The sequence below is a fragment of the Chelonia mydas genome, chromosome 4, assembly GCF_015237465.2.
Source record: "Chelonia mydas isolate rCheMyd1 chromosome 4, rCheMyd1.pri.v2, whole genome shotgun sequence".
Classification (NCBI taxonomy): domain Eukaryota; kingdom Metazoa; phylum Chordata; order Testudines; family Cheloniidae; genus Chelonia; species Chelonia mydas.
In genome coordinates, this window is record NC_057852.1 from 119,591,503 (window position 1) to 119,611,666 (window position 20,164).

The following is a 20,164-nucleotide window of genomic DNA, read 5'->3' on the forward strand; positions in this document are numbered from 1 at the left end:
TAAACTGGAGCAGTGTGTGACATAGGAGGATAAATCCCACCAGTGATTGCCTATGTGAAATTCACCATTGTGTAACAACAGAAATGATTAACAACAACATAGCAAACAGTATCGTTTATTTATTACTGGCCTGCTTTGAGAGCTATTTATAAAAAGGAAAAAACAAAAAAGAAAAAATAAATTATGGCAGAGCAGACAAATATTTCTCCTAATGGTTTGAAGCAAATATAAATAATTACCTTCAAAATGTCTGCTCAATTATTAAAGAAAATTAGTTATTTAACATGAGCCACAGAAGAGGATTCTGTGTGATGAGAAGGTTTGTGCATTAGGAAACCACAGAGCTAAAGCTTATTTTAAATGCAGATACATGAGCAGAGACTAAATCATATCTACACAAAGTATTCCAACCTAGCACTTATCCACAAGTAGGGTGGGATGTTGTAAAGGAGGAGGAGATGCCAAACTTTCTTGCATCACTTCTAGATATTTTGGATGGGATTTGCAAAGGAGGCTAAAGACACCCAGAGCCTTTGGAACTGGATAGTAGTTGAGCACCTAATTTTCCTTGGCTTCTTTTCAAACCTTGGGATAAGTCTACACTGCTACTGGGAACCTGCTTCCCATTCAAGGGAGACAAATATTAGCTAGTTCTGCTTGAGTTAGCACACTGGCTGCAGCTGCATGGGCGGCAGCTCCGGCCAGCCACCAGAGTATTAACCCATCTGAGCCCTGGGTATGTACTTGGGCAGCTAACCTGAGCAGCTGCCAGTGCTGCTGTGGCCACACGGCTATTTTTAGTGCTAACTGGAGCAGAGCTAGTGCACGTCTGTCTACCTTTGCTGGGAAGCATGCTCCCAGACGCAGTGTAGATGTACCCTTTGTGCTCGCCTTTAGAATTCCAAGGCCTGCTCCTGCTTTCATTGAAGTCAGCTGCAAAACTTCAGTGGGAGCATGCTTTTATGGTGTGTACTAACTAATACTGGCCAGTTAGACTACAATTCTGCTTTCACAGAACTAGTACATGACTGATACATTCTGCCATATTCCATCTGGAAGTTGAATATGCTAAGCAAATCACTGTACCTAATCTGCTTCCCAAATCTGAGCAATCCTTTCTTCACTGGTACCCAAAGTTCAGTGAATCACTTCAGTTAAACTACATTCGGATCCTCCAAGTGTTAAAGTTGCACATGCCAAAATCAGGATTATATTAGTAACGCTGTCAGTTTTGCATATATCCAAGATCAGTGCTAAACAAGATAGAAGTTTGCTAAGATCAGGCTAGTTTCTCTTTACACAAACTTAAAGGACCAGGGAAAAACTGATACTGTACAGTTCAGGCACATTTGACTGGGCTAATATATAAGGTAAACAAAGGACTCCAAGCAGTGATCAAAGGGCAGTACCAGGGGCCAGTGGCATGATCTTTAGGTGTGAGAAAGAAAGTTTTGAGGAAGAGGGTCACATGTTTGAAAGTTCAGACAATCAGGCTTCGGCTTGACCTGTCTGCTTAACTGGGAGTAGTTCTCCCCCAGCTGCTCATGTGAGATGAGGTCAGAGGTTACCAATTACTTAGGGAGGCTGAGAAAGTTGTATGAAGCTGCTCTCAGCTGCCATATCACATTAGTATCAGGCCACTTGCAGGTAGGCCATAGTGGTTAATGCTTCATTTGATTTCATTGATTGTGTTCAGTTTGCTATTTCAGTGGCAGCAATGTACCATTTATCTGCTGCGTCAAGCAGCTTTTTGTATCTAAGATACAATAGGGTACCACAGAACTTTACTCAGGAAGCTTGTTATCCCAATCAGAGCATTCATATGTAAAATATTTCCATTTGCATAACATAGGTGTTATTTTAATTGCTTAACTGTTGGCCCTGTAACACTGTTTTCCTTTTCACGATTCTAATCACTGTGTCTTATACTGAGTACGTGCTGCAAAATGGGCAACTGCAATTTGTTACACATTGTATATATAACTAGGCAGTTCTGTTAACTAAGGGTTAGGATTTTGATCAATTAAAAAGTTACTTAAGCTAAATATGGAGAGATAATATGCAAAGATAACTATTTTGTGAGTGCCATATTTCTTCTCCTTGATCTGCGATTTTTTTGTGCATTCTTTGAAAGTAATAACTAGAGTTAGAAGAAGTTTTAAAAAACAGTTTCACAGAACTTTGCATGAAAAGGTCATACTTTTTAACAACATTTTATTGTAAATTATTTATTATTATTTCCCTAGCCACGGACCAGGACCCCATTGTGCTAGGTGCTGCACAAACACAGATCAAAAAGACAGTCTCTGCCCCACAGAGCTTACAATGTAATGATAAGACAAGAGATAACAAATGGATGCAGACAGACAGATGGGGGAATACAAGGAAACAATGAGACAACACTGGTCAACATAATAAGCATTGGTCTCTGTCTAAATATTACAAAAATATACATATACATAATGTTTTCCTTTTGTTTCACCTAAATCTAAGTGAGGGTGGCCCTGTCATAATATCAAAAGGATACAATTTTACATAATTTCATCCATAATTTTGAAGACCATCCAGAATTATAATTAATGTCAACAAAAATTGTGGAAGGGGATATTCAACCTTGTGTTTCAGGGCTTACACCATCTCGAACTATCAGAGATCAGGATAAAACCTATGTGGGGGGCAGATTATCCCACATCTACCTAGCGTGGGTTCTTACACCTTTCTCTGAAACATCTAGTGCTAGCCACGGTCAGAGACAGGTGGACCTGGGGTCTGATCCATCTGGCCATTCCTATCTTCCTAAAGAGCTCCCCCCCCCACCCAATTTTTTTTTCAAAACTAGAAATGTTCACAGTTCTTTAGTTCAAGAGAAAAAAAATCATTCTAAAAATGGCCAATGTTTGCTCAGAAATAGTCATTTTTTTGGCTACACGCCATCATATTTTCACTGGAAAGTAGGCTAATTTTTACATGAAATATTCATGTACCTTACTAAAATTTTCTAGAAAAAGCAAAGTCCACTTTGAGTTTACAATGAAATGAAAAAATACCTTGAACTTAGATTTTGAGTTCATTATTAATTTGTCACACATCCCTATTATAACTTACATTTACAATCTTCATTCAGAATATTCCCAGAGACCTTTATAGACTTACATAAATTTGACTTAAAACTGAAAGATACGTAAGGAATCATTTTATCCATAACTGAAACTTCATTGCTCCTTACCACTTAATCCACCTTTAGGGTGGAAGTTAGCAACCAGTGCACCACAGCACTAAACATATGTTTCCCAGTACCATCTGATGTAAGTTTGTCTATATCCACTCATGGTTACTGTAAATCATTTTTCCATCAAAGAACAAAGGCAAGAATGAGCAAGAATGTCTATGACATCGTGAAGATGCAGTCACAGTATCCTGGGCTCACAGCATGTGACACTGCACAGATTTTGACACTATTTTTCAGGAACAATTGTAGCACATTAATTTCCTTCAAAATATTGTCTTCTCTTTTTCTTTAAAATGAAACTTTCATCTCCACCCTGCTTCCCGCTTCCTTCCTTCCTTGTTAGCTTTCTCCTTTTTCCTTTATCTTCTTATCTTTTCCCTTCTTCTGACATCCTGCCTGACAATTGACTATGGTTTAGTCATATACCAGTAAGATATTTCTGTGACTTGAGAAGTGACACATACAGTTTTAACTATTATTGTTGAATAGGACATTATGTGGATTCTTCAATATCACATATTTTCTGGGTATGCAAAGTGGGCTAGAAAAATCTAAAATAAATGTAAATAAATGAAGAGTGTAGTGATTGCAGCTTGGACTTCATGACAATCTTGTCTTTCAGTTTATAAACAGGTAAAGACAAAAGCAATCTTAGAGACTGATCCCATTCCCATTGAATTCAGTGGGAGGTTTATCCTTGGTTTCCATGGGAGCAGGATCAGCCCCTTCATTTGCAGTGACTTGTAAAGCAAGAAGAAGCTGGGAACCTTGTGAAAGATGGTTTCATGCCACAAAATTAATAGCAGGATTTGGGTTTTAAACATATCAAATTTTAGATTTGGTTAGATCCATGGTTTTCGTTCTGACCACTATAAACACAGCGATCATATGTAAAATCAGATACATTTCAAATGCCAAAGATTTCAAACATCTCATAATATAGGGTTTCTTTGGTTCTGGGATTTTTGTGCAGACCTACCTCTAGAGCTTGAATGAGAGGACAGATGCTTTTTATTTAAGTTTTTAAAGGAATACCCTGAAGGCTGTTGGGGTCTTCTAATGACCTCCTTATTTTTCAATTTTGTCCAGTTTTTTGTTTCGGTGAGAAACACCAAAAAAATTTAATTTTGGGTCAACCTGTATTTCCCCCCCTAATTTTTCAGTTTAACCACCAAACAAAAAATTTAATTATTCGTCCTGCACTAGTCAAGAATCTAATAAGTTGGATTCCCTCTTTTGTGCCATCACAGAGTATGTGCCCTTTCCCTAAAATTGCCCTCAATTACACCTCTGCTTTCGCTTCCCCCCATGCCTCCACTTTCTTCCTAATCCTCTCCACTCACTGAACCTTTCACGTCCCTTTCTCATTCTCAGGTTTGTACCTTAAATTAATCCCCTCCCTGCTTCTGTATGCTTGTAACTAGCTCCCTATTCTTACCTCTAATCAAGAGCAGCTCTCCTAAAAATCCCTCCTTCAAACCCTGTTCTTCCAGGAATATTTGCAATGCTGCTCCCCTCACTAATATTCCCTATACCCTCATTTTCCTGAACAGTTATTCCATGCCTTGTCTTGCCTTTGTTTCTCAGGCCTGACCCTGCAAACACTTGTGCATGGAAGTAACCTTGCTCACCTAAATCAAGTGGTCTATTAACTTCGATAGGTACACTCACATAAATAAAGTTATTCACATGATTGCAACAACTTTGGGACAAGATTTTGTGGTGCATTGGGGAGTTCTACAAAGCATGGACAAAACAAGGAAGTCCCCTCCCCTCCAAGCTACAGGTTTTTCCTACTGAAAATCTCCTTTTAAGTGACTTTGGTTGGTTCATAAATATTGTGTGCAGCGACATCATAGTTCAATTAATATAATAGCCTCTGTTCAGTATTTATAGATTCCAAGGCCAGAAGAGACCATTGTGATTATCTAGTGAGACCTCCTATATAGCACAGGCCATATAATTTCACCAAGTGGTTCCGGCATCAAGCACATAGCTTTTGGATGAGCGACAACATATCTTTTATAAAGACATACAATCTTGATTTAAAGTCTTCAAGTGATGTAGAAGCTACCATATCCCCAGGTTAGTTGTTCCAGTGGTTAACTACCCTCTCAGTGAAAAGAAATGTGTGTCTCATTTCTAGTCAGAATCTATCTTTAGCTTCCAGCCATTGGATCTTGAGTTGGCTTGTTCTTGGGTAGGTGCTGAGCTTTAATAAGCGTTGCAGAATCAGACTATATGTAATAAAATAGTCTCCAAAAGTTTCGCACCAACTTCAGCCATTTTCATTGTCTCATGCATTGTGGCTCTGAATCACATTATTTTTCAGCAAAGACTTCAGGTTGGATAGTAGGGAAATGTTTCTAACTCCAAGGATAGTTAAGCACTGGAAAAGATTACCTAGGGAGGTTGTGGAATCCCCATCCTTGGAGGTTTTTAAGATCTGGTTAGACAAACACTGGTAAGGGATGATCTAGGTATTCTTAATCCTGCCTAAATGCGGCAGGATGGACTAGATGACATCTTGCGGTCCCTTCCAGACCTACATTTCTATGATTCTGTGATTAAGCCAGTGCATACATTTAAATACATGAGTAGGGCTATTGTAGTTAATAGGACTACTCTTGTTTACTCAACTGGGACTTGAATCAATAAAATGAATTAACTGTTCATTTAAATGTGTGTTGATCACATAGTGTAAGGCCTAATTTACGGAGGAGTAATGGCCAGCTAAATTTGTTCCTTCTACTTCAATTCTGTTGATACTAAAACTTTCTCCACTTAATTATGGAGACAAGGTGGGTGAGTTAATGTCTTTTATTGGACTAACTTCTGTTGTTGAGAGCTCTTGCTCGGGTCTGTGTAGCTTAAAAGCTTGTCTTTCTCACCAATAGAAACTGACCCAAAAAAGATAATACCTCACCCACCGTATATCTCAAATATCCTGGGACCAACAGAGCTACAACAACTCCACTGAATTATGTCTTTGAAACATCATTGAATATTGATATAAAAAATCTTTTCAATTTTGACTTTAAATCACTTAAATCAAGATTTCCCCCCATCACTAGAGAAAGAGCTAGGAAGTACAGCAGCTGGGTTAAACATTTCACATATAACCTTTCATATTTTTCAAAAAATGTTAACCAGACATGAAAAGCAACTTTTATCAATAAAATCTCTCTCTCTCTCTCTCTCTCTCTCTCTCTTTTAATAAAAACAAACCTTAAGCCTAACAGCAAAAAGATTGAGCTCACTGCAATGCATTTTTATGGACTGAATCAAGAGCCATGTGGTCAGTAGCACTCAACTTAATGTGAAGTTTCAAGAAGGAGCTTGCAGGAATTGGAAAAAAAACAGAAAGAAATTGTGTATATGTGACATACTGGGCTGTGACATACTGGGCTCCCAACATGGATCGCTCACAAACAGCCATCAGCATGCAGGTGCCCCTGAGTGTCTGAGTGACCCCAAGACACTCCCAGTCCCAGATTTCCCTTCAAAAAATTCTGTTCTGTCCAGCCCTCTCCTGGACAGTCCAGAGATATTAGGTCTGTTGTCCCTTTAAGGGAATAATACACAATAACTTGCCACCTTAAATGGAGTTACCCAGTCAGTTTAACTTAATGTACTGTATTAGTTTCAATTGAAGAATAAAACACATTTAATTACAAAGAGAGATTTTAAGTGAGTACAAGTAATGAGACATAAAAGTTAAAAATAGTTACAAGAAAAATAAAGATAAAATGCTTCCTAGTACCTAACTTAACAAACTATACTTAATTCAAAGTAAAGTACTTACCACATCCCTCTAACAGCATTACTGACCAAACTTTTCTGGTCAGGACCCCTCCCCCAAAGTCCAACAGCTGTATCTTTTATCTTAGGTGCAAAGAGGGAGATGGACAGGGAAAGATATAACTTGAGCAGTTTTTCTCCTCACTTTTATAGTTCAGTCACTTTTTGAAATGAATCTCCCTGAGAGGGACCCCTAGATAAAGTTCTTTCCAAATGAGAGCAAGATGATACGGAGTCTGGTGTGGGGGGAAGTTTGCTAAGTTGTTTATTCAGATCTGTTTGTTCCTACTCCCTTTCCTTGCCAAAGAATGGCCACTTGATAGGTGATGGCCTATTCACTTTGAGGGCATTGGCCAGATATCAACTTGTCCTTTGTCTCTGAGAAACAGGTTTACCCGCTTCCCAAACTTGTCTGGTAAACACACTTCAGTCATGATTTCAACTTATGTTCATAAGTTTACTTATAGTATTGTTACATACATTTCATCAAGATATTATTGACCAGTGAGTTTTTAGTTTTCAAATGATGCCTTACAAGGCATATTTTGTACAAAGATTATTAAAATAGTGTGTAGGCTGTGAATACAGAGGTGCGTTCTGTCACATAAACACATAAATTACCCACTGATGTCATTAATACTGGTATCATTGAGGCACTAAAGAATAAGTGGTTTTTTTCCTAGTAGATGTTGGCCCAGTGCAGACCTGGAGAACATGAAGTTCATTGGCAAATCCCCTGACCATAAAACCCACAGTACGTTTAGGTTATGATTTTCAAAGGTGATTACTGATTAGCTAGTTAATGTTTTCTTAATATTATTGTAATAGGAACATGGTTGAAACATTTGTTTGGGGAAAGCACATGTGGAGAATTGCATAGTGGAGCCTATACCCATACATTAGATCTGTTTCCCACAAGTACTGCACAGACCTGAATCTGGTTGCAATGTATGCCAGTTACTGTCTACTCCAGTGGTTCTCAACCAGAGGTACACCAACTCATCTAGATATTTGCTTTGTTTTACAACAAGCTACGTAAAAAGCACTAGCAAAGTCAGTACAAACTAAACTTTCATACAGAGAATGACTTGTTTATACTGCTCTATATACTGTACACGGAAATGTAAGTCCAATATTTATATTCCAAATTACTTACTGTATAATTATATGGTAAAAATGAGAAAGTCAGCCATGTTTCAGTATTAGTGTGCTGTGACACTTGCATTTTTATGTCTGGATTTTGTAAGCAAGTAGTTTAAGTGAGATGAAACTTGGGATACGCAAGACAAATCAGCCTCCTGAAAGGGGTAGAGTAGTCCAGAAAGTTTCAGAGGCACTGGTCTACTCCACACATACTCTGCTGCAGCCCAATTCACTGGATTCCTCAACAGCTCCACCTGTAGTTAGCTTCCCTGCTTCGCTCCCAGTTTGCCACCTGGCCACTGCCTTTCCTACAGATAAAGATTATTTCCTATGTCAACATAGAGTTTCTGCCCCCTCTCCCTATTGGCTAGGGATGTGCCTACGTGTCCACTCTGGAGGGTGATAGGTCCGCAATGAGGGTGTTGATGGGAATAATAGTTTCCCGCTTACCAGATTCCTCACACTTGCATTCTAGCTTTGGTTTGGTTGCATAAGTAACAAAAGTTAACAGAAGAGCTATTACAGTTAAATGTATTCACTAGTGGGACACTTAAACTTTACATGAAATGGCATCCCAGTAGGCCTGTGTTTTCATACCATATGGTGGTAGGAATGGCAAGGATTTAAAAAACATGTAATTTCATTAGGGTAACAAGACTGCCACTTGAGCAGTCTTTTTATGACATGTTTAATGGTCCTGCCATATGGGTGGCTTGTAAAAAGAAAAAAAGTGGAAAGCTAGATGAGGTAAAGAACGCATACATCTGGCAGGAGATATCCCATTATACTGCAAGTGCTTACAGCCTTAATATTGGTTCTGAGCAGCGTGTGCTTATGAAGAGATGTAATTTAAGGCTGCGTTCATTTTAATCCACTTTTGCAGCTTTCAGAATTAATTTCACTTTGAATAAAGATGAGGCAGGCCTTGGGATATTGCTTCATTGATTTGTTCCACAGGGGAAATGAGGATGCTGTAAACTGGGCAATGTAATTTGGCTATTATTATTATAACTATTGTTATCATTTAACATTTATGTTGCAGCAGCTCCCAGTGAGGCCAGAGAGTGATAAATGCTATACAGATATATGGTAGGAGTCAGTCCCTGCACCGAGGACTTACAGTCATATAGATAAGTGACATACAAGAGACGCTCTCCCGCCGACATAGCTACCATCACTCACAGAGGTGGAGTATTGAAGTTGACGGGAGAGTGCTCTCCTATCGACTTATCACATCTTCACCAGAGCCGCTAAATTGACATCATTGCATCGATTGCAGTGCCACTGATTTAGCCTGCAGTGAAGACAAGCCCTTCATGTGTAAGAAGCCAAGTGGAAGGTACAGAGGTGATGGCATGAGCAGCTGACAAATGGATGTGGTAGGATGGTATCCTTGGCGGATTGGAGGATTTGGAGGGGTTGACATGATTAGAGACAAGTGGCTAATTAGATAGAGGTACAGTTATGGAAGGCCTTGAAGATGAGGATAAGAAGTTTAAATTTGCTGCTAAGAAAGGGATTCACAGAGATGGATGATGTCAGAGCAGTGAGCAAGGGAGGTGATATAACAGCTATGTTTTGTATAGACTGGAGAGGGTAATGTAGGTTTTGTGTACCACTGTATGAATAACTAGTTTTACAGACCAGTGCCTGAACCAAAACAATGGGGGGTGAAGGGGGTGGAGGAAGTTTCAAGTCAACCTGAAATGCAAAAGTAAATAAAATATAATACATATTTCAGGTTAGACTGAATGTTTTGGTTTTGGTCAAACAAAATGCTTTGTTTAATTTTCAAGGAATTTTTTAACCTTTTTTAAAAAAATAAAATTGAAGCAAAAGTTTAAATGAAAAGGTTGTTTTGTTTGTTTTCTGCTTAAATAATTTGGCACATCTGCTGTGAATTCACAAAATATTTTGATCGACCTGAATGTTCCTGTTTTTTGGTGGAAAAAAAGTTTTGGCCAAATAATTTTGCCCAGGTCTAGTCTTGAGAGAATAAGATTACAGTAATCAAGGCAGGACATGCTGAGGGGTTGGATGGGCGTTTTAGCTGCCTGGACAGAAATCAAAGGGTAGATCTTAGAAATCTTCTTATGGAGGAAGCCGTGACAAGATCTGGATACAGCTTCATTTGAAGGAAGTGAATATAGCAGAACAGGAGGAGGAAAGTCTAAACTTGTAGAGGACAAAGGTTGTGGGATTTTCTCCAGAGGTGCTCAGTGGCTCAAGGGAAGAGGTGGAAGAGAGAGATGTGGAAACAGCCAATAGTCCCAGCAGATGAGGGTTGAAGGAATGGAATTTGCCGAGGAAAAAAGAGTCAAAAAAGCACAGGGTGGAGGAGAGAGGAATGAAGGGATTCTACTACAGCAAGCATAGAAGAGAGCAGTGAGGCTGACTTCCTGAGGGCATGTCTACACATACAGTGCTGCAGTGGCACAGCTGTACCCATGCAGCTGTGCTGCTTCAGCACATCTAGTGAAGACGCTCTATGCAGACAGCAGAGACCTCTCCCATCAGCATAAGAAAACCACCTTCGCACATGGCAGAAGCTCTCCCGCCATAGTGCTGTGCACATGAGCGCTTATGTTGGTGTAACTTACGTCACTCAGGGAGTGGTTTATTCACACCCCGAGCGGCATAAGTTACGCCGACATAAGCTGTAGTGTAGACATAGCCTTACTTACTTGACTTCTGCATCTCTATTCCCTGTGGAACCTAGAATCTTCACCACTGCCTTCCACTTTTGGCAGTATCTTGCTGCAAAGCTGAGCAATAGCATAGGTTTCTGTTATGGCTTTGCTTTTTTTACAGGAGAAGGTCGTTAGCCCACTCCCAAGGGAGGATGGGGAGAGCTAAAAAACATCAAAGAAATCACAGACATTGACAGACTGGAATACTCAGAAGGGCTCAGTAGTAGAGGGCAATGTGGAGATGAAGTGATCATTAAAAAGAAGGAACTTGAGGTGCTTCATTGTTAAGTGGGGAATAATATTTCTGAATTCATTGTGGAATCCAGTAAAGCAATTCTGTTTTCAGTTCCCTTGAGGTATAATTGCTACTCTTTGCACTTTTTTACTGGGTAAATTCAGGGCTCATTAAAAAGAAAGACTAATAGCACAGGCTTGAGCTATACAAAGTGTGAGCAGATGTTCTGCAACCTCTCATCTGTAATTCTGACAATGTACCTGGCTTGTCAGTTGTAACCTGTAGTAACACCTCTGAACTTTCACTTGTGTACTTCTCTTAAACACAGATTTCATGTTGTTCTGGACTGTGTGATGATTTTGCAATGCAGACAAATGAGGAATAGCCTATTGAATTCATTTCTAATAGTATTCAAACATGGGATTTTAGGTCTCTAGAGGTGATCTGCCCCCAACACAAAAATTGGGCTATTTTAAAAAAAATTGCCAAAAAGCAATCCAGCGTTTAATCACTTTTGACATATTAAAAATGATTAAAACTTTAATAATTATATATTAAACCTTGACAAATGACTTTGGCGTGCGAATTATTTTGCAGAAGGATTTTCATTGTGCATTTCCATTGATTTTGCATGTTCTAAATATACACAAAACCTTTGACACGAAGCTGTCTTCAAATGATGCTGTGTCCCTCTCCACGGATAGAAAACATTCAGCAATGCTAGGCTAGTCATTGAAAAGGTTATCAAAACCATACTATTCATTTCCAACCCATCACCCATGTAGCTCAGGTAAACAGTTCCAGGTTTAACAAGATTTTGCTTCTAGATATAATGTAGCTGGCATTGTCCAAGACCACTGCCCACATGGAAAAAACCTGAGCAAATGGAATTATGAACTTATTCATGCATATTCTTAATATCTTTTAAAATGAACTTATTTCCAAACACTGTTCTAACATCCTAAAAGCCATTAATAAAGCCATTCAGGCCTCAGAATCTGTTCAAGAAAAGCTTAGACCCCTATTAAATTATATGAATCGATCTCCACTAAAAGGATAGTATTCAGTGGGAAACAATTTGCCTCAAAACATGGCGCCATAATGACAACCAGTAAAGCAGTGGGAAAGCAATACAGAATATGTCAAGAATGAACATATGAGTTTCTGAAGAGAGTTTGGGGAGTAATGGATGGAAGTTTCCTGTAAAACAGGAGTAAGGAAAACCTGTGATATGCAACAGCATATAATTCTATCACTTAACACAACTTAATATTTCTGACTTCAAGCAGGGTTTGAAAAGCGTGCAGTAAATAAGGCACGGGGCCACGCATTGCGCAATGAGTAGAAAACTTCTAAGGTCAGAAAGGACCATTGTGATCATATAGATCTAACTTCCTGTACAACGCAGGGCACAGGATTTCCCTGAATTAATTCCTGTTTCAACTAGAATAATAAAATAGAATGTATCGTTCAGAAAAACACTGAATCTTGATTTTAAAATTGCCAATGATGGAGAATCCACCACATGCCTTGGTAAATTGTTCCAACAGTTAATTGCCCTCACTGTTAAACACGTGTGCCTTATTTTTCGCCTAGCTTCAAATACAGATATGTATAGACTGTGGTCAAGTAACCCATTAACCTTATCTTTGGTAAACTGCACATTTTCCAATCCTTTAATCTTTCTTGTGGCTCTTTTCTGAACTCTCTCCAATGTATCAATAGCCTTCTTGAATTGTGGACACCAGAAGTGAACACAGTATTCCAGAAGTGGTCGCACCAGTGCAAAATAAAGAGAGAATATAACTTAACTACTCCTACTTGAGATTCCCGTTTATGCATCCAGGGATCATATTTTGGTCTCATTTGGAGCTCATCTTCAGCTGATTATTCATTATGTTCCCTGAATCCTCTTCAGAGTAGCTGCTTTCAAGGATAGAGTTCCCCGTCTTGTAAGTGTGGCCTACATTCTTGGTTCCTAGATGTATGACTTTATTTTTGGTCATATTAAAACACATATTGTTTGCTTGTGCCCAGGTTATCAAGTGATCCAGATTTCTCTCTATCCGTTATCTGTCCTCTTTTTATTAACTATTCCCCCAATCTTTGTGTTATCTGTAAATTTTATCCATAGAGATTTTATATTTTTTCCAGATCATTGATAAAATTGTTACATTTTGAATATCTGCTCATTAATTGAGCATCATCCATCCTGGGGTCCTGTGGAAAAATATAGTATGTGATCATGCAAAGATTGTCATAATGCATATGCACAAGGGGGCCCAATTAAGGTTGCACAGGCAACATAAATCTGGCATTTCCTAACGTTTGCTTCTTGGTTTTTATTCTTTTAATTTAGTTTTTTTGTGTGTGTGATGAGGTGTTCACCCCACACAGGATTAGAGGGGGTTAAGGTGGCCAGGTAGGTCAATTAATTGTCCAGGTTGCACCTGGAGGAGTAGCCAGGGAGTAGAAAGTAGATTAAAGGAGTCTCAGCTGGGCAGGAATAGGCAGGGCCTATAAAGTCCAGGAATAGACAGTGTTGCTGGGGAAAAGGGAAGTTACTCCCTGGGAAGAGAAAAGAGAGAGGATGGAGTTGGTTTGGAACAGGTACTTCCAGAGAAGGGAGGAGATGAGGAAGAGCAGGAAGCAGTCCAGGAAAGAAGCAGTGAGAGCTGAGAGGGTAGACCCAGAATTGCTGAGCTGAGAGTCCCCAGACTGGAACCCAGAATAGAGGGCAGGCCTGGATTCCCCTACTAGCCACTGGGGAAGAGACACCATCAGGGCAGCACAGGAGAAAACTGCCTGTAACAGTTGGCATAAAAATAATTTGGGTAATCCCAGAAGGGGAAACACAGATGGTGACCTGGCTGGAGGGATGAGATATGAAGAGGATGCTGAGGTTCCTGGAGTGAGACAGGCTCACAGGTCAAGAGGATGATGGGAGAGGCACTACAACTAGCAGAGCTAATCCTGAGGATGGCCAGCAGGAGATGCCACTGTGGTGAGTAGACCCTGTGACATTGTATAATATATGTATGGAGGGGAAAAATCAGCCCTTGGTGAAGAGGATGGACAAGTCTTGTTCTTTGTTTGAATGACTTGTTCCTTTGTGGCTTAGAAGTGGTTAAATGCAAGAAGAGTGAATGTGGAGGAGCCATTTGTGACAGATATTGCAACCACATGCAATATCTTTGGGGACTATATTATATTAAGTTTGTATATCACTGTGGGCCAGGGATTGTATGCCCTTCAGTGGGGAGAGTTATCACAGCTCCTTCAGGAACCAAAAACAGTAGGAGCTGAATTATTTAGGTTGTAAACATCTCCAGAGAGGTACTAGCCCTTGGGAAGGCTTCAATATACTGGTTCAAACCTAGTTTTCTGAGACCAACAGACAACCAATATAGAATTGATATAAAATGTCTGGGTTTAAACTGACTTAGGGCCTTCTTTCTGATCCAGCAAACACATAGGGCTTCCTGCACAAGGGAGGCCCCAACCCTAGCGGAAGGGTTGGAAAGACTTTGGCCTGCTAGGGCCCCATAAGACTGATGAGGAATCGCTGGTAAAGTTTTAGTGTGTGTATAGGAACTTTTATTGTTTTTATGTTTTCACTACAATGCTTTTATCTTAAGAGTAAATGTGCTTGCTAAAAAGAGCTGTATGATAACTTGTAACTGTTGGCAATGCACAGTTCATAGTCCTCAGAGAGAAAGCAACACACAGGTGCTGGCCATTAGGCAGACTAGCTTTCTGGCAATATTGTAGTAAGGCAGGGGGCTATGCAGCCTTTAAACCCTTGGTCAGAAGGAAATGGGACAAGGTCCCTGCCCAGAGACAGGTGATGACTGGATACCTGAGAGGGCACTCTTGGAGTGGACCATGGAGGGGGATAGACGTGCAGTCATCCTGACACAGTGACAACCAAAGCTCTTCCACCATTTTTAGAGTAGCTAAGAAGATGGCTGGAGCTGGAGTTTGGTCATGAAGCTGAAATGTAATGATGCTGATATGTTGCAAAAAATTGCCTCCCACAATGGCAAAAATAACTTGGGTAAAGTTTTCCAAAGGTCCTAAGTCCCAATTTCAAATGCAACCTAGGGACTTCGGTCCAGATTTTAAAAGATATTTAGGTGCCTAAAGATGCAGATAGGTACCTAATGGTATTTTTAAAAGCACCTGGCACAAGGCACTTATCTGAATCTTTAGGTAAAACAAACACCTTTAAAATCCTGTCTCTTCGGAGCTTAAACCCCACTGACTTTCAATGAGACTTAGGTGCCTCAGTGCCTAAGTCACTTCTGCAAATAGGACTTGGGTATATCTAGACACCAAAAAAATTTGGGTATATCTATACACCAGCCGAACAAAAAAAAAAAAACACCCCGAACCTGCAGCAGTGAGTCCTACTATGGGGCTAAAAATAGCAGTGTAGAGATTTGGGCTTGGCTGGAGCCTGGCCTCTGAGACCTGGAGAGGAGGGAGGGTCTAAGAGCCTAGGCTCCTGTCACAGCAGGAAAAGCTACTCTGCTATTTTTAGCCCTGTTGTGTGAGCCTGAGTCAGCTGACCCAGGCTCTGAGACTCTATTGCGGAATTTATTTTGCAGTGTAGACATACCCCAAACACTTCTGAAAATTCTACCCAAGGTTCACAGTATCTCAAATCCAACAGTTTCCAGTATCCAACATACTAGTCAACTGGAAGGTGTAATTTGAAAGCCACTATTAGCAGAGATCGCACAGGTTGCCATTCTAAAGTATCTTTCTTGCTTTCTATCAGGCGTTCTCCAGAACGGAAGAGGGTTATTGGGCTGCCAGGGAATTAAGTACAGAAGCAGCACAAGATATTTATGAATGCTTACAATACATTTGTGTTTGAGATGGGGTTGCTGGTCATTTTACTTTGTGGGTTGTTTCCCTCTGCGCCATTGTATTATGTGCTGCTGTTGTTGCGCCTTTCAGTAAAATATAGCTAGTCAGCTGTATGGAGCTTGTAATGAGATTTCCCTGTTTCACAAGCCAAAAAAGGAAGTAAAGAGAGTTAAGTTTCTTTAATAAATCACATAGAGGGCAAATCATAGAGGCTAGACAAGGATAATATGATTGACAGCTGACAGAATGCCAGTGAAATTTTCTCTCTCCCTTAGGATATTGTTTTTGTAAAATTTGCCTATTTTATACTTTACAGAACTAGAGCTTTTTCTGTTGGTCTGTATTTTTTGAACTTGTCAATTGCACTTGAAAATAGGGTGGATGGACCCAGTAATGAAATGTAAACAGCTCCAGGTTTATTTCTCTTTGTGGTGTTTTGGGGATGTTTTTGCTCATGAAGGTTAACAAAGTACCGCAGCAGCCTCAATCACTTCTTAAAAGACATAGGGCCAATTTCTGCTCTCTCATGCACCAGTGTAACCTCCCTGATTTCAGCTGGATTTGTATGTGATATTCAGTTAAATTGAAAGCACAGGTGTACTCTGAAAAGTCACCATAAAATGGTAGAATGTGGTTTCCTGCTTATTGTGTCTAATCATGACTCCATATCAAATTTGCTCAGATATATTTTTTCTATTTACCAGTCCTACAAACTGATCAATGGGCCGTGAGAGTCAGGCTAGTCTACTTCAGCCTTATTCAGCATCACTGGCTAGTGAAGTTTCTGCAGGCCTCAATAATACCAGTGCATCTTGCAACTCCATTGTCATCACAGATCAAAGAGTTTGAGGGAAGACAGAATTTGACCCCACAATTGGAATTTAGTCACACTGTGTATGATGAGTGAGCCAGAATAACCTGCTCTCCCAAAGCTATGTTGGGCCTGCAATACTGAAAGGAGTCAAAAGAAGTCAAAACACACTTTTTACCACTAAAGTAAGCAGATATAACTATGTACTTTGCAGATCCATTGAATTAGTAGATGCCATTTGTACACAGTCACTTTTCTGAAAATAATTCTGTTTTTAAACCTCACTTTTCCACTCCGTGTCCAATGACTCCATATTAAATTTGCTCAGTTTGGAAGCAAAATTTACCACCAGTCCTGCAAACTAAACCAACAATTCAAGTGTAAAATGGATAAATTCGGTTTTGCATACAGTAGATCCTCACAGCTAAGAACTCCTGGGGCATGGAGATTGTTCGTAACTGAAATGTTCATAACTCTGAACAAAAGATTATGGTGGTTCTTTCAAAAGTTTACAACTGAACATTGACTTAATACAGCTTTGAAACTTTACTATGCAGAAGAAAAATGCTGCTTTTCCTTTTTTTTAGTAGTTTACATTTAACACTGTCACAGTACTGTACTGTATTTGCAATTATTATAATTTTTTGGTCTCTGCTGCTGCCTGATTGCGTACTTCTGGTTCCAAATGAGGTGTTTGGTTGACTGGTCAGTTTGTAACTCTGGTGTTCGTAACTCTGAGGTTCTACTGTATTACCACCATAAATAAAGGTTCTGTAGGCTAAATTCAGCCCACAGTTACACCTGTGCAACCCTGACTTCAGATAACCTCAGTGATATTGGTGCAACTCCATTGCCTTCAATGGGTTTGCACAGGTATAACTGATTGGAACTTAGTACCAATTCTAATGATGCATATAAAGAGACAGAACTGAGCTCACTCTCTCGATCCTCAGCTGAGAAATGCTCTTTACAGCTAGGGAGGATGAAGGCAATTTTAAACCACCTCTACAGCTCCCCAATTCTGCAGCCAGCTAGGGTCTGTCTTGGGTCTCAATTTAACTTAGAGCAGCCTCAGGTTTGGGTCCATCTCTGCTTGAGAATGGGGGAGAGAGGCTATGGTGATGAAGCCAAATTCTACTCCCAGTTATAGCCACTGTGCCTCATTCATATCAGAGTGGTTGCATGGGTGCAAATAAAACCCGGATTTGGTAATTTGCTGTTTTCAAACTGTTCATAGCTATGGAAAATCCATATAAAACAACATCATTTTAATTAGCTAACTAGTGAAAACTTTTTTTATTATTGTGATTGCATTTACATAAACATTCAAGTCAAGCGTGTTAATCTCAATGTCTTAACCATTCAATAGCTGAACAACATGTGCTGGGTCATCATCTGAGACAGCTATAACATGAAATATATGGCAGAATGTGGGTAAAACAGAACAGGGGACATTCAGTTCTCCCCCAGGGAGTTCAGTGACAAATTGAACAGCACTGTGCAAGTCCATGAAGAACAAGGCACCCCTTGCAGATGGATGTATCCTGTAAGTATGTGATATACATCTTCTAGCTGGCCACAGAAGCAAAGGGGAGATTTACAAAGGCCCAACTTATAGTCATTTGCAGCACATCTGATCATTGTATATTTGAAGTGACTGAGCTTTGCCCACGGATGGTGTGGAAGGTTGCTGGACTGTTGGATGTGTTGTAAGGTAGGCATTGGCTATGTCTGAAGTTTGTTCTTGCCACTTAGTACACCACCTGAAGAGGACATTGAAGTTCTTTAAAGGAATTGTCCAAATAGAAGCCTTGAGCTAAAATGGTAAATTGGTGGATTAGACACTCTTTAGAGAGGGGTAGATGTTATATGTCTTGCACCTTAGGAAGCAGATTCTGCCAGATGACTTGTTGCCTGATGTTAGAAGGGGCTATGTGGGACAGTACTGGCAGCCAGGCCAGGTAGGTTGGACTCATGCTACCAATTATTTTATACATAGCTTCATTCAACTGAGTGTCCACTAGTTCTCTGTGAGAGGAACTAAGTCGCACTGGGGAGCAATACTCTACTACGGAATAATGCAAGGCAAGCCCAGAGCTTCTTAGGGTCAGCACATTGGCTCTCCCAGGTTGAATCAGCTAGTTTGCTGATCAGGTTGTTTTTTGTCTTTATTTTCAGCAAGGACTTTGTAAGGTGTTCCTTGAATATTATGGTGTCACACCTAAATACACAAGCTTTGGGTCATAGTGCAGCCTGTGGCCATTCGGGAAGATGGGCTGTTTGTTGGCTTTTGTTTGGTTGTGATGGAAACTGCAGTAACATATGATGAGAATGAACTTAGGCAGAATAACACATAAGGTATAGTACCTTGCTTTGGTATGGGAGTCTTTTGCTTTGCCTGGCAAAGAATGGATTTATTTGAATATATTCATATCTTTGCACTTGACCTTACTCACAATTTTGGGGGACTAGTACTACAAACACACAACTGAATAACCTTACATACATAAGCAGTTCCAATGGGACTACTCTATGCAAGAAGTAACTCATGTCACATGCCTGAGTTGCAGTATCTGGCCTTTTTATATGACTCTGCCAGGAACATTCAATTATATAGCCATTAGCCGATGGTTATGGTAGAATTTTCACTACTATCAATCCCATGCAATAGCCTGTTAAGCTGACTTTGGAGTTTTCTCAACTCAAATGTATGCTATTGGGCATCCTGTGTCCTTATGATGTTAGTCAAAATATTTCGCTTTTCTTATGTTCATAGCTGTTTGGTTGCTCTGTGCCCTCTTAATGGGTGGGGCTGTTCTTGGATCTTACTTCTCCATGTCTCAATGTGAAGGGAAATGATAATACTTGTATGTTTGTTTGTATTCTTCTAGACTGCCTGGTTAATGCTCTTCCGCTTGGTAGGATGCCTTTGTTCTGTGCAAGTACAGTTCCACTTATGCCCTTGAGGGGGAACATCTGCTATTTCCCAGTCACCAGTCATGTTTCATCCTCTTGTTTTCCTCAGCAATATCCCCTAGATCACAGTGATGGGGTATTTTCTGATGTCCTTTGTGGTACTTTTCCTTAGGGTTCTAAATGGAATGGACTCAGCCATCTCTCTAGTACCATGCTTTTTCTTTTTAACCCAATGTGTCTTTTGTCATCAACATCTTTGTTTTGTTACATACCATAGATTACACTCTCTCTTCTCTTATCAAAGAGCGAGGGCAAGAGCAGGGTGGTAGTGGCAGAGTGGAGGGTTCTGAAGACATTCTGCGTATGTAGGGCAGGATGGTTTAAAGGAGGCTTGAGGACAATACGTTTAGCAGCATTCTTTAATGCTGCTCTAAAAACAAGCAGTGTAGACTCCCACTAAGTGC